Source organism: Cyanistes caeruleus, unplaced genomic scaffold, assembly GCF_971803275.1.
Source record: "Cyanistes caeruleus unplaced genomic scaffold, bCyaCae1.hap1.1 HAP1_SCAFFOLD_120, whole genome shotgun sequence".
Lineage (NCBI taxonomy): Eukaryota > Metazoa > Chordata > Aves > Passeriformes > Paridae > Cyanistes > Cyanistes caeruleus.
In genome coordinates, this window is record NW_028255919.1 from 141,054 (window position 1) to 156,164 (window position 15,111).

Below are 15,111 nucleotides of genomic sequence, written 5' to 3' on the forward strand. Positions count from 1 at the left end.
TGTGCCGCTCCAGCCTGGAGCAGCCAGCGAGGGCTTCAGCTGGGACGGCAGAGAGGCGCTGCTGGGGGGTCCCGGTTCACTTCGCGTTGGTTTTGGTAATTTTGGGAGTTTTGTGCAAGAAATCTCTCGTCCACTCAGCTGAAGGGGTTTGGAGGGCGGGTTCGCTTTTTTGGGGGAAATCAAAGCGATGCACTGATGCTCCTAATTAGACGTGCATGAGGCTCCAGAGTTTCCCGCTGAGCCGGAGGCATCCAGCAGCCAGGGCTGGGCAAGGCGGGCCGGGAGGTGCGGAGAACTTTGTTTGTGTTGGGAGCTCAATGGCGGCTCGGGCCGGGCCCGTTCCAGGGCTGTTCCTCGTCCCCGCCTTTCCCCTCACGCAGCCCGGGGCGGGCCCTGAGAGCGCGGGGCGGGGCTGTGCCGTGTGCAGAGCCCGCCGCTGGCTGCCATTGGCTGCTGCTGCCGTCACTCGTGGCTCTGGCGCGCGCTGATTGGGCAGAGCGGGGACAAGCCCAACCCCGCTGGCGCCCTCAGGGCGGCCGTGGGGCAGGAGAGCCGCCATTGCCGGAGCGTCTGTGCGGGCCCGGCAGCGGCGGCAGCAGCGGCCGGAGCCCGGTGAGGCGGCGGCGGAGCTCGGAGGCGGCCCCGGCCATCGCAGGTGGGAGCCGCGCTCGGTTCTGCGGGGGCTCGGGGCTCGCTGCGGGCCCGGAAGGGGGCGGCAGGGGGCTGTGGCGGGTGGCTTGTGCCGTGGCCGGCCCGTGTTGGCCCTGGGCTGAGGGCGCTGCGGGAGCGGCTGCCCGCGGTCTCCTTGCCGCTGGGGCCTCGGCAGGAGGCGGTGGCGGAGCAGCGCTGGCTCGTCCCGCTTCGTGTCGGGAGGCCGGAGGTGGCTGCGCTGGGCCCGGGGCCGGGCGGGAAAATTCCCGGCGCCAGAGGTTGGTGTGGCCCAAGGAGCCAGAGGAGCGGTGTGCAAGTGACTTTATTGCTGCCCAAAGGGAGAGGCCATGGGGCATTTGCCGTGCGCTCTCTCCAGGTGTTGGAGGACGCGGCCTCGTTTTTGTCCTGATTTTCCCGGCCGCATGTCCCTGTCCCTTTGCCCAACACTGGCCGAGGTGCTTGGAAGGTTCAGCCTTCCCGATCCGCCTACTGCATGTCCTTTTTGTATAACACCCGATATTCCTGGCTCTGTGAAGTGTTTGATCTTCTGGAAGTTCAGGAATGTAGCGGGACTTGGTCTGAGCAGCAGTCCTTGTCAATTAGTAACATTTTCTGAAAATGATGGTTTCTCCCATTGTTGCCTTATGTACAAGTCCCTGGCCCTATCTCCAAGCAGATTCACTCATTGCCTCTGTTTTTTCTTCCTGGAATCAGCCCAATTCCTCCCGCAGGCAGGAAGCCCCTGGTCCATTGTGCAGGCTTTGGGCCATCAGTGTTAATTTGCATTTCTAAAGCTCCTCTCCTGGCTGCCTGGAGCAAAGCTTCTCTTCCAGGGCAGACATCCCGTGACTCACACGTGGCCCCCCACAGATCTGCTATTTTTTTTTTTTTTAAACAATATTCTAATAATTGTTTATGTGTTAAAGCACCAACTTTAAAGCTCTTCTAGTTTTCAAAGTGCAGCTTAAAGGGGAACATCAAAAAACTCATACCATCATTTTGTCATGACTAAGAGTCAAGTACAAATATAAAACAAAAATGAGAAAGCAATCAAGTGTTTTCTTTTCATTGTCCTAGGACTAAAACTGATTCTCACACCACTGGCCCAAACAGAACCGACAATATAGAAGTAAAATTATTACAAAAAATTACTCTAACGGTGTAATCCTTTCACTGAAACTGAGAAAAGCAAAAACTCTTCAACAATGTCTTTAGAAAAATAAGGCATTACTTGATTCTGGCCAGAATGTGCAACAGGAATAATTTCATGCACACTTAGGCTGGGTGTGCAGAGAAAATCATTCCATGACACACGAGTTTGACTAGATTTTTCTAAATTTATACACTCTGACACCATAGAAATCCCTTGGTTTATTGTTCATTGGTTTCAAGGTGTGGAGTTGTTAGGATTTGGTTTCCTGTTGCATCCGGATTTCTGTGCCTGTGATGGGAATTAGGTGGGCACTCCTGGATTTCCTGCTCAGCCTTTTCCAGACCAGGTGTCTCCAGCTGTGCCTGGGGCAGTGTCTGGGTCAGATGTTAGTTGATGTTTGCTGCTGGGTGTTGATGTTTTGTTGATGGTCGTTATCTTGGGGGGAATCTTTAGGGCTATTCCCAGTCTGTTGAGATGTTAATTTCAACTCTGCTAAGTGGTGGAAAAGAAAGATTAAAATTCCTTTCCCCAAGGCAAAGGCAAACCAAGTCCCTTTAGAGAAATAAGATTTGAAGCCATTTTCAAGTTGGTCTGTTTTGCCAGCAGCTAATCCCAGGCAGGGCAGAGTGTGAGTGGAATTGAGAGGCAGAGTGGAATTGTCCCGGTGCCTTCCCCAGCAGCTGTGGCGAGGGCAGGCACAGAAAGGCCTGAAGCTGCAAGACTGAGAGCAAGGATTGTCCCGCAGTGGCTGGAGATGGCAAAGGAGGGTGGCCAGGCCGAGGATTTGAGCAGAGGATCTGTGGGCAGGCCCAGGGGCTTCCCCCGCTGGGGAGCCCTGGCTGCTGCTGCGTTGCCTTCAGTGCAGGCTCAGGGGTGGCCTGTTTAATATTCCCTTTCAATTCACATTTCTGAGTCTGGAAGAGCCATGGCTGGGGCATCAATCTTTTTTTTTTTTCATTTTGTTGAGTTATGTACGCTTTCTTATGTCCACTCCATAACATTGAGACGATCTGGGAGGAAAAAATTCGCGCAATGTTCTGGGTGGAAAAGAGAATCCTCAATCCAGCTCCTGTGAATCCTGTTAATCCTAAGAATTGCTGCACCTCCATTTTAGTCCTGGGTAACATTATTTCTGAGATTCCCTGAACCCTCTCAGGGTCAGTACAAGACAAACCTTCAATCAAAAATTGTCCCAAATATGTAATCATTTTCTCTATCATTTGCCCTTTCTTTTTTTTCAGATACTCAAAGCTGCTTTTTAGCCTGAAAATGAAGCCATTTCACAGAGGCTTCCTCTACCTCTTCTCCTTGTCCTCCTGACTGGATCAAGTCTTCCACATTCTGCATTAAGCCAGTCCCTGGGGGTGAGGTCAATTCCTTTGATATTTCCTGCAAGGCTTGCCCCAATCAGGCCGGTGCTTCCGTGCATCCCTGCAGAAGGACCGTCTATGTCTTGAGCATTTTCCCATCTACCTCTTGTTGCCAGCCCAAGGCAGAATTGTGTTTGCATCCTCTGTGAGTGGGCAGATTGCCAGAAAGCATCTTTTGCATCAAGTTGTGAATGGCAGCAGTGTGAGGAGGGCACCTGGTTGAGGCTGGTGTAAGGATCTGAGAGTGTGGGGTGCCTCGGTTTCATCATCTCATTTCTTCTTCTTGGGTCCTGCAGCATTCTGTGGATTCCATTGGATTTCTTGTTTGGCAGGACAGGAGCATTCTAGGGAGCCATCCCTGGCTCCCCAAGCCATGCCTTGAGCAGGACTCCCAGACAGGCTGTGAGCCCTTCCTTCCCTCCCTTGGAACAGGGGATTGCTTTTGGACACCTCTTGTCCTGGTTGCTTCAGGGAAATTTGGAGAGGCTCCATATCGAATTTTGCCAATTTCCCTGGGGCTGGCCACACTTGTGGGTTCACTTCAGCCTTGGCTCTGCCAGACATTTGACACAGAGGTACAACAGAACCAGCCTCTGTTTCACCTTTTGCAACATTAATTTGCATTCCAAATTTAGCCATCAAATCCCTTCCCAGTAAATTACAATCACAATTGTGAGTAAATAAAAGGTTCTGCATTTCAAACCTATCCCCCACATCAGCTAATAGTGGCTGAAGAAAACACACCCACTCATCTTTCCCTCTTAGTGCTTTAATAATTTAAATATTCCCTAACACCTTTAGGTGTAAGATTCCGATTGGATGGAGAGGCCCCTGTGTCCATCAGGAAAGGTCTCCTCTGGATCCAGCCCCACCCTGGATGTTCCCAAGGGCTGCAGTGTGGTGGGTCCCTGGTGGAATGGGAGCTGTGCCACCGCTAAGAATGCGTGTCCATCAAGGGCTGGACTTGCTGGTGCTGAGGGTGCTGCTGTCTGTGCTTGCAGTGTCCTTGTGCCCTGCAGCTGGAAGGCTGATTCCTTGCCAGGGGCTGTTTGGGTGGGCTGTGCCCTGGCCAGGAGGGCAATGCCTGTGCCAGGTGCTTGTGGCCGAGGGTGTCCCCTGGGTGCTGGGGCCCCCTTGGGCCCTGGGCTTGATCCCTCAGGGGCTGTAGGAACTGTGCCATGGCCTTTGCCTTCAGCTTGGCCTTTTGCTCATCCCTTGTTGCATTCAGCTGCTGAGCCTTTGTGAGCAAGTGCTGCAGGGGCTTCTTCTGTCGCTGCTGCAGCCCCCTCAGTGCCTGTGGGTGCCCATCCTGTGGCAGCTGCTGAGCTTTCTGCAGAACCCTTCCTTTCTCCAGGGACCCAGCAGGAAATGCTTAAAAGATCATGTGGATCCTTGCAGGTCTAATCGCCATTTGTGAGCTGTTCCTTCCTCGTGCTGGCTGTGCTGAGGCTCCCCTCCCCAGCCCGTATCCCAGAGCCGGTCCCTGTCCTGCCGCAGTGTCCAAAGGCGGCCCCCCCGGCGGGCAGGGCCGGCAGCTCCACGGGGCCGGGCAGCGGCCGGGGCGTCCCGCAGCCTCCTGGGGGCCGGGGGCCACTGCCGGCCCTGCCCGGGGGGTGCTGGGCTCAGGCAGCGCCCGGCGCTGAGCCCCGGCTGCCCCACAGCCCCGGCCCGGCCCCACAGCTCCCCACAGGCCCCCAGCCCGTGCTCCCGGTGCCGCAGCTCTGCGCCCGCTCCTGCCGCTCCCAGCTCAGAGAAACCCCCTGAAATCCTCACCTCCTTGTTTCCTGTCCTGGAAAACTGGGATACAAAGGATCTGAGTAAGCAAGCAAATTTGGAGGATGAGACCCTTCTGAAACACATCCCAATCCTCAGTATTTTTCTCTTCCTCTTTTCCATTATCCTTTTTCTTACCCCATGGATTCCTCCTGCTGCTTCTTGCCTTAAGCACATTCCTGCACACTCCCCTTCAGCCAATCCCTTCCCAACACACCAACACCATCCATCCCCTGTTGTCTAAATCCCTTCTGGACTTCCCTTATTGCCCCTTTGGGTGTCCATGTCCCTAGTTAGCTCTGGGAGAATGTGCAAATTACCTCCACATGCTCCCAAGGGACCCTTGAGAGATATTTTGGGATCCTCATCCCTTTTGCTGGGACCCCATTGTGGCTTTCCCTTTTGTCCCCTCCCTGGGTGCCCTGCCATGTTCACTCCCCGAAGATGCCACTGTAGTCACTGCTGAGATTTTCAGTGCTCTCTCCCTGCCGACTCTTGAGAGCCGCCCTGATCCGTCCCTCGTCTGTCTCCTGCTCACTCTCGGGTACCCAATCAATCCCCGGTGCTGCCGCCAGCCGAGGGAGCCGATCCCCCAAACTGGGTGAGGCCCCTTCAGCTGCACTCACTGCCCGCCGGCCCGGACGGTGGAAGGAATTGCGGAGGAGCCCCAAGGTGTGTGGAGAAATTGACATCCCCAGAGGTTTCTGTCCACAAGGAAGACAGAGGAGTCCTGTAACAGTAATTTCATTCATAAAAATAGGGCGAGGCCATGGGACATTTCCCATGGGGTCTCTCCTGTTGTTGGCAGACACAGCCTCCTTTTCATCCTGATTTTTTTGGCCACATCTCCCTCTCCCTTTCCCCATTGGCTGAAGTCCTGGAGAGGTACAGACTTCCCAATGCACCTCCTACATACCCCCTTAATATGCACTCCACTTTTGTATAGCTAAGGATATTGATGTCTGTGTTAAGTCTTTGTTGTTCTTCTGGAAGTTGATGAATTTAGCAGGACCTTGGCTGAGCAGCAGTCTGTGTCATCAATTAATAACATTTTGTGCAGCTGATGGCTCCTCCTGTCACTTCCTTATGTCCACGTCCCTGGCCCTATGTGCAGTGAGGTTGAGGGGATCAGTTTGTAAAGAGGCTTTGTTGTTGTTCCTTTGCTGGGGTTCCCCCGTTTTGGGGCCATCCCCCCTGGAGCAGGGTGTCCCCCCTTGGTGCAGGCGCAGGGCTCAGGCAGGGCTGAGCCAATCAGAGCGCGCGGCGCTGATGACTCATCAGTGTCCAGGCAGAGCCGCAGCTGCCAGCGTTCCCCAGCTGGAGCCCAGCTGCGCCCCTCCCCCCCGGGCCTTGGCGCCCCCCTGGAGGGGAATTTGGGGAGGTGGGAGGTGGGAGGGGGGAGCGCCAAGGCCGGGCCCCCCCGCGCTGTGGTGGCGGGAGCGGCTGCAGTGGGGAGCGAGTGCGGGCGGAAGCGGCCGAGAGCCCAGCGCTGCCCCAGGCCGAGCTGGCCCAGCTGCATCCGTGCCCCTGCGGTGGGATGCTGTGGGACTGGGGGGGAAGAGGGAGGCGGCAGTGGGTGCTGGGCCTGGGGGCAGGAGGAGAAGGGAAGGAGAAGCAGGTTTGAAGAACAAAACGGTCGAAGGATTCACGTGGGAGGAGCAGGTGCAGGAGGAGGAGAAATAGTAGGAGGAAGAGGAGTGGGAGGAAGAGTAGGGCCACAGGAGGAGGTGGGAGAGAAGGAAGAGGAAGCAGGACAACGTTCCATTCTCCCTGTATGTGCAGTCCCAGGAGTGTTGCCCTGGAGGTGACTGGGGAGGGGATCCACGATTTTGATGGGGCTGAATCTTGGTGTTTCTGAACTTTTTTGGGCTAAATATTGGCGCTTTGTTTCTTTGCAGGGGCTGAATCTTTGTATTCTGGAGCAGGTTTTGCCTGAATTTGGTGTTTGGGTAGTTTTTCATCATTGTTTTGATGTTTGGGCTGAATCTTGGTGCTTTGCTTTGTTACAGACACAAGATGCCCAATGACTTTCTGAGATGAACTTGGGCATGGAGGAACCCCCAGCCCAAGGCGCTCGCCTCTCCTTTTCCTCCTAACCAGGAATTTTCATTCCCAAACTGTGTCCAGACGGCAGAGGAGGAGAAAAAGCCTCAGAGATCCTGCATGAGGAGGGGCTGGAAACCCAGTCCAGGGAGCTGCGAGGAGGAAAGATCCCCCCAGTGCCAGGAACACAGCCAGAGATCCAGCCGGAGCTCAGAGCTGGGGGAGAAGCCCCACAAGTGCTTGGAATGTGGGAAGGGTTTCAGGTGGAGCTCCCACCTGCTCCACCACCAGAGGATCCACACTGGGGAAAAGCCCTATGGGTGTGGGGAATGTGGGAAGAGCTTCAGCCAGAGCTCCAGCCTGAGGAATCACCAGAGGATCCACACTGGGGAACGGCCCTATGAGTGTGGGAAATGTGGGACGAGTTTCAGAGATATCTCTGACCTGATGAGACACCAGGTGATCCACACAGGGGAACGGCCCTACACCTGCTTGGAATGTGGGAAGAGCTTTGGGTGGAGCACCGCCCTGACAAAACACCAGAGCATCCACACGGGGGAGAGGCCCTACGAGTGTCCCCAGTGTGGGAAGAGGTTTCGGACCAGCTCTGATGTCCTCCTACATGAGCGGATTCACACAGACGAGAGGCCCTTCCGCTGCCCCGACTGCGGGAAGGGCTTCAAGCACAACTCCAACCTCACCGTCCACCGGCGCATCCACACTGGGGAGAGGCCCTACGAGTGTCCCCAGTGTGGGAAGAGCTTCTCACAGAGCTCAGCCTTGACCAAACATCAACGGGGGCACCAGTAAGGGAAGCCCTGTGAGTGCCCCGAGTGTGGGAAGAGCTTCGTGCGCTGCTCCAGCTCCATCCCCCATGGGAGGATGGGCGTTGGATGATCCCCAGTGACCCCCGTTGGGCAGAGCCCTGGTGATCCGTGGTCCTGGTGATCCATGTTGGGAAGACACCTGGCTGGGAGGCTTCACATCTTCCTGGCTCCCTGTGGGCACCTGGATGAAAGCAGGGGAATGAAAACCAAACAGGATACAGAATGACAGTGGGAATTGTTGACTTTCAATCCTCGAGAACCTTTTGCCTCAGGAGCTGTGTGGGCAGAGAAAAGGGGGTGACACTGGGCTTGGGGGCTCTGAGGGGAGCACACTCGCTCTGTGGGGGGGAGGATACGACCCCTAGGACCCGCCCTCACCTTCCTGCACAGGCAGAAGCTGAGCCCCAGTGCCAGGAAGACAAAGCCCAACACGGAGATACCAATCCCTGTCAGCATCTTGCTGTGGGTGGCGTCTGACATCATCCCTGGGGGGTCTGCAGGGGTCAGGACCCCCAAAACTTCTCAGAGACACCCCAAGCCCCTCCAAGGACCCTCCCAGTCTCTCCCAGCCCATCCAGGACCCTCTGAAACCTCCTTTGGAGTCACTAATTTTAAAAAATTAGGTACTTTAGAAAAATTGGAGATCGTAGATAGAGATAGGCCTTGTTGGAAGTAGTTCGAGTTAATGATTGAGTGAGAAGCAGGATTTGAGGCAATGAGTCTTGGACTTAGGTAAAAAATTACTTTTCATTGTATGTTTGTTTAGATGTTCTTATAATGAGAAAAGAGAAACTGATATACGGGTTCAGGAAGATCACAGACCTTACATCTGGAAACCCATTTCAAAGTCACAAGGGAGGAAACTGGAGTTGTACCAAATGTCATTTGTAATGTCAACCATTGTAAAGGTAGAAAGGTGAGAGTGAGGAAGAGCGGTTTTCCTTCATCTCCTGATGACCCCTTCTCACCAAAATGACCCCCTCCTCAAATTGGGGAGCCAACCAGGCAGGTGTAATGACATTTTAAACTGATTACAGTGCATTTTAATCCAAAGTGGGGAATGAGAAGTGTTAGCATTATGCATATGCATTAGTATTAATATGTATTCGTATTTTGGATATTCAAGACTTTTGTAAATAAATAGACACTGGAATCTTTTGTCAACTTGCAGTGCGTATTCAGAGGTGACTCCCGCACTCGCCCAGTGCTGTGATTAAACATCCACTTTGTAACTTTAAACTGTTGGAGAGGTTTTTGTCCATTAACAGATTGATGTTGATACTGGATCAATATTGCTATTTTGGTAAATCACTGCCAGTCTCTTCCCAGCCTCCCCAGGACCCAGCAGAGCCCCTCCTGTTCCTCTCAGGATCCCACAGCCCCCTCCCAATTTCCCCCCGCTGCCCCAGGACCCCCAAACCCTCTCCCAGTCCCTTCCCAGCCCCACCAGGACTCATCAAGACTCCTCCCAGTCTCTTCCCAGCACAACCAACCTCATCCCAATCCCTGCTTTCCAATCCCCAATCTCCTTCCAGCTCCTCCAGGCTCACTCAAATCCCTCCCAGTGACACCCAGCACCCCCAAACTCCCACCCAGTGTCCACCAGGACCCCCAGAACCCCATCCCACCCTCCCCAACATCCTTTAATCCCCTTCCCAGCCATCCTAAGCACCTCAATCCCTTCCCCAGTTTAAACCAGTCTGTCTCAAACTCCCTCCCAGTTCCTCCCAGCACACCCCAATCCCCCTCTGGGCCCCCCCCAGTGCCTCCCCCGCTGCCCCCGGCGCTGTGGGGGCCGTGCCGTGCCCCAGTGCCGGCTCAGGGGGTGCTCCAGGCTGCCGTGCTCCACCTGGCAGCTGGAGCTGAGCCCGCATTGCCGGGGGCGGTTTCCAGCAGCACCAGGAGCTGCTGGCTCCAGTCCCCGCTGGGGAGCACGGCAGTGGCCAGCACGTGGCCCGAGAGCTGCTGCTGGCCCTGGGAGCAGCTCAGCTGGATGTGGGCAGGGGAGAAATCCATCCGGGAGCAGAGCAGGCGGCCGGGGCCGGGCTGGGAGCTGGAGGGCACCAGCGAGATGGACACGCTGGGATGGGCACTGGGAGAGATGGGAGACGAGTTGTGTGGCATTGAGAGGGACTGGGAATGGACTGGCAGGGACTGGGATGGCACTGAAAGAGATGAGAGTGGATACTGGGACACTGGATGAGGGCATGGAGGTCTGGGAGTGAAGTGAGAATGAATTAGGAATAGACTTGGAATGGCTAAAAAGGAGTGGGCGGGACTGTGGTGGCACTGGGCGGGACTGCGGTGGCACTGGGAGGGACTGTGGTGGCACTGGGAGGGACTGTGGTGGCACTGGGCGGGACTGGGAATGAAGTGCGCGGCACTGGGCGGCCGAGTCCAGCGCGGGGCTCTCGGCTCTGTGGATCTGCCCGGCAACTGATGAGTCATCAGAGAGGCGCGCTCTGATTGGCTGAGGGGCGAAAGATGCACGGAGGGGCGAGATGGACAGGCGGGGTCACTGGGAGTGACTGGGATGGACTGGGAGAGGCTGGGATGGACTGGGAGAGACTGGGATGGACTGGGAGAGCCACGGGAGCCATTGGGAGGGACAAGTGGCACCGGGGATGGGCACAAGGAAGCCTGAGTGCTCTGGGCTGATTCCCAGGGAGGTCTGGAGGGACACGGCCGGGCCCCTCTCTGTGCCCCGCGAGCAGCGGCCCAGACAGAAAAGTTCAGGAGCGGGAGGAGGTGTTTCTCAAGATTGATTTTAATCCTCATTCTCCTGGTCTGATTTGCTCAATCCTAAGTTCAGTTCATTTCCCCGCGTCAGGCTGTTGTGCCCCTGATGGTGATCCCTGAGTGACCTCTCCCTGCCCTTGTCCCGACCCACGAGGATTTGGATTTGTTTCAGTTCAGTGGAATTCATGGTGATTTGGGAGGAGCTGGAGCAAAGCAGCTGGAAAGCACAGTGGGCTTGAGAGGGACTGAACCAGGGCAGGAGTTGGGGCTGCCTCGAGTGAGCTCTCACAGTGTGAACCTTCATGGGGTCTTTAAGGGAATTTTGTTGAATTTTGACATTCTTTATTAAAAAGCAGAGTCACAAGTGGAGCTCTGCTTTCAGCTTGAAATGAGGGGATGGAACGTGGGCACTGGGACTTCCATAACCTCAAGATGTTCCTTGATCCTGGACACTTTAGCTTTGGCAATCTGAAGCCCTTCAGCAGCAATGTCTCTGCCACCCCCTGGTTTCTGGCTCAGACCCAGCTCGCAGCTTGGACAAGGTCTGGGCTTTGTCCTCTTGAGCTTTGGGAGCCTCCCGGGAAGCACCAGCCCTCCCCAGCCCACCCTTGGTAGCACTTTTTATTTTCTCTTCACTGACGATTTTATCTCCAAAACTGCCGTGGGAACGTTGTATCCAAGCACATCCTCCAGCGCTGCACTTTCCTCCTGTGAATTCCCTGTGCAGGGAATGTGGCTGTGCTTTTCCCTGCTCTGTTCACTGACAAACAAACCTGAGCCCGTGGGACTGTCAGAGCTCCTCCATGCAATGAAATCAGGTTGTGTTTCTCATGGCATGTTCTGGAGGAGCTTTTCTTGGTGTGTCTTGTGCTGCTGGAAATGACACAAGAGCCAGGAGGGAACAGAAGCTGCTGCTGCCCGTTGGCTCAGGGCCAGGGAACCAAGTTGTGCTCCCGGGCAGTTGGGCCCTGCTGGAAGCAGAGCCGCGTTTCCCTTGAGCAGCTCAAGCTTGTGACAGCTCCAAACAGGAAACCTCAGCAGAAAACTCTTCCTCCAAACTCAGCTGCTTTCCCTCCTGCAGCTGTTTGGGAAAGAGCCTCAAAGCACAGACTCTGCTGGGAGCCATTGGTGCATTTCCTCCCTCCCGGCAGCAGCAGCTCCTGAGCCCTTCATGGGCTCCTGGCCCTTCCCAAACCCTTCAGCTCCCTCGGAACTCTCAGCAGTCACTAACATGTGTACTTCTTTCATATTTAAGCTGCATTTAAACTTCTCTTTTTCTCTCCTCTCTATCTTTTTAATCTCCTCTTTATCTCCTTTAATCCTGTCAGCACCAGTAGGATGGGGATGGAGTCTTGGGGTGGGTGTGGGATGAACTGAGGATCCAGCAGAGAAGGGCAAGGCAGAGGGGAGAGGACTCAGCCAACCCTTCTCCTGCTCTCTCCTCCCCCAGGCTCCAGCTAAAGCAAGTCAGACTGGAAAGGATCCCACAAATGCTGTGTTCTCCTCCCTCTGAGCTTGGCTGGGGATCCTCAGCTTCAGCCTGGTGCAGTGATGGCTGAGATTCTCTAATTTGAGTTTTTGGCTAATACACTAAATAATGTGGTGGGTTTAGCGCTGGCTGAAATCTCCAGGGCACTTACTCATTTCTCACTGTGAGATATGGATTAGGAGAAGGGCGAACCCGGCTTAAAAGTTAGAAGGAATAAAGAAACTTTATTAACAGGACTACAAGAATGAGAAACCAGAATAAAACCTCCAGAAACCTTTTCTCTCCCCTACCAACTTTTTCCTTTCTCAACTGACAGTGTAGGGACAAAACTTGGGATGTTAATGCAGTACCAACTATACGATAGCCTTTTCATCAGTATCTGTAGGGAGAGGAGTTTTCTCTTGTTATTCCATGGAGAGTTGTCCACAAGAAAAGACTTTTCTTGTGCTTTTTCCTTTCTATGAATAGCAGCCACCCAGGGCAAAACTCTGCCATCATGCCTTCCGACCATTTCCACACCACTCTGAGGTGTGTTCACGGGCCATGAACTCAAGGGGTATTATTTTAAGGATTCAAGAGTTATTCTCTTCATCTGTCTTGGTGATCATCTCTGGGAACAGAAGTTTTCTTCTTCTCTCCCTGGGGACAAAAGATCTTCATCAGCTCTCATCTCTCTCTCTCTCTGTTCACGCGTCTCATGGGATCACAGCCACTCCACCACCTGCTTGGCTTCATCAATGGATACCTTTGCTCAGATTTACACTTTGAATCCTTCATTCTCCCCAATACTCTTTCATTAATGAAAGGAGTTATTTTTCAGAACGTTATTGTCCATCTCCATGGCCCTACCAAAAGACTATTTCAGCTCATTAAAGCATCTCCTCATTCTCCTTCCACCTGAGGCTTGACTCTTCCTCGTACTGACCTTGATGTTTGATGTTGTCTTTTGCGTGTCGATCGCTCCCACTTTGTGCTCTCTGGAGAGGGGATGAAGGCTGCAGGTCTCATCTGTGTAGTGAAAGGGTTAAATGTGGCCCAAGGTGTGGCAGGCATTCCTGGTGTGGGATTTCAGCTCAGCAGCCCCTGGAAGGCAGGGGACGGTTTCCAGCTTGGAGCCGTCTGTGCAGGCCATGGCGGGGATGGGCGAGATGTCAGCAGCCGTGGCCCGGCCCAGCTTAGGGCCGGGGTCCCCCTGGGGAGGGCTTCAGCCACCCCACTGGAATGGGACTGGGAGGGCTTCCCGGGAGGGGCCACAGCAGAGCCCGGCCTGGCCTGGGGCCGGGGGAAGTCCCGCAGTCTCCATCCCCCCAGCCCAGAGCCACTGGGCTCCAGCCCAGCCCCCCCAGGCCACACAGGCCGTGGGGAGCGGGGCCAGCCACACCACAGCTCCAATACCTTTCCAGGCTGCAAACAAAAAGAGACAACTTCCCCAGCTGGAGCTTTTAAAAGGTGCTGTTCACAAAGGTGATCTCACTTTTCAGTGCTGCAAAATGCTGTCAGTTCTCAGAACTGGCCGGCTCTTGGCCTGATCTCAAGCAGAGAGAAACTCCCAGCAGCCGCTCTCAGAGAAATCACTTCTGTGGGTGTTTTCTGCTTTTTTCTCTAAAATGCCAAACCACCACAGCTGGCCTGCTGGGAAGGGGTTCGGTGCCCCCTCACCACCCCTCGGAGGGCAGAAAGAAAGAGAGCTTCCCACGTTTCTTTCCTCTCTTAAATCTGTTGTCATCAAAGTGTTTCCAGCTTTTCTAATTGCCTTAGCAATGGGCCTGTTCTCAGAGCCAGCCAGTGATTGGTTTTGCCAGGCATGGAGAAAGCTTTTAGCAGCTCCTTTTAGCAGAAATAGCATTCCCATGGCTGGCTTCTTCCCTCCTCACCAAAATTTAACCCATGCAAAACCAACAAAACTGGCCACTGGTGGTCCTGGGGCAGGGGAACCTGCAGGCTTGGAGAAAACTTGAAGAACTTGTGTGGAGCCATTCAAAAATGTAACGTGGCTTCATATCTAGACACACAGCTAAAACCCAGCTATTTCTCTATTCTTTTTCTTTTCAGCTGAGAAAGGAAGTCACAGGTGATGGCGTCTCTATTCCACATCTCTTGGGTCCCTGCCTCATAGCTCCCAATTTGGATGAAAGTTACCCATTTGATCCCTCTGGTTTCCTCCTCCCACCATCTCCTACATCTTCCCCCATTCTTCTGTGACTTTCTTCTTCTCTTTCCTTATGACCATTGCAGCCTCATCTCTGTGGCTCACAAATGTGCCCAGGGGGCTCCAGGGGTGAGGCACAGGCCCACATGCTTCTTTGAGATGCCCCAGCAGTGCTGCAGCAGGCTGATGGCTGTGCAGTTCCTTTGGTACAGGAACAGGCATTCTTGGGTTTAGTCAGAAGCATCAGTGGCCAAAATCCCAATTTCCTTTGGTTTAGTCCCATCTCAGAGCTCAGTTGTGGGGCAGGATGTGGGTGCTTGGGGCACTGCAGCGCATGAATGATTCACGGTCCCCAGGGGTGGTATATCTGAAAACATTTATTACAAGTGTACATCACTTTTGTGCTGTTTTTCCTATTGGGTTAGAATAGTGTGAGCCTGGGTAGCCAATAGTATAAATGTTCAGATGGCTGCTAACGAATAATAGCCATGATCAATTCCCTATTAGCAACATCAGTTTTATTTCCCTAGGACAAGCGCTTGTATAACAATTTCTTCTGCAAACTACTCTGCTTCTGCTACTTGTTTCATTTTAGAAACTCTGTTCCATCCATCCTGCCTTGACTGAGGAGCAATCCTTGTTCTCTTAGGACAAGTTCTCTTTGTTTTCTCTCTCCACAGGGCAGTCTTGGAGTTACTCTTGGATCTCTTGAACAACAGGGTTTGGCCCATTGTCAGGCTGTAAATAATGAGGGGTGGGACCACTGGTGCTGTGAAGTCGATTTATTGCTGAAATATATCAGAAAAGGTCTCAGTCTGAAGGCATGAGATTTTGGAGGAGTAACAAGTGGGCCATAGCTCAAAGGTAGTCACGAGTTCCTTTGTTACACAGCAATATATCACATTTTGGCCCAATGG

The 15,111-nt window shown here is 53.9% G+C and overlaps 2 protein-coding genes and 1 pseudogene across 2 annotated transcripts in view; 2 read left to right on the forward strand and 1 right to left on the reverse strand.

Moving 5' to 3' along the window:
- The window catches only part of LOC147646125 (uncharacterized), a 325,143-nt gene that overhangs the window by 110,847 nt on the left and 199,185 nt on the right, over positions 1-15,111 (reverse strand). The window lies entirely within an intron of this gene.
- Positions 555-15,111, forward strand: part of LOC147646128 (uncharacterized) — a 251,303-nt gene continuing 236,746 nt past the window's right edge. The window contains exon 1 of the mRNA XM_086873910.1: positions 555-655. The gene's annotated coding sequence lies outside the window, so the exon portion shown is untranslated. The remainder of the gene's footprint in view (positions 656-15,111) is intronic.
- LOC111942599 (uncharacterized) lies at positions 2,837-7,940 on the forward strand (annotated as a pseudogene).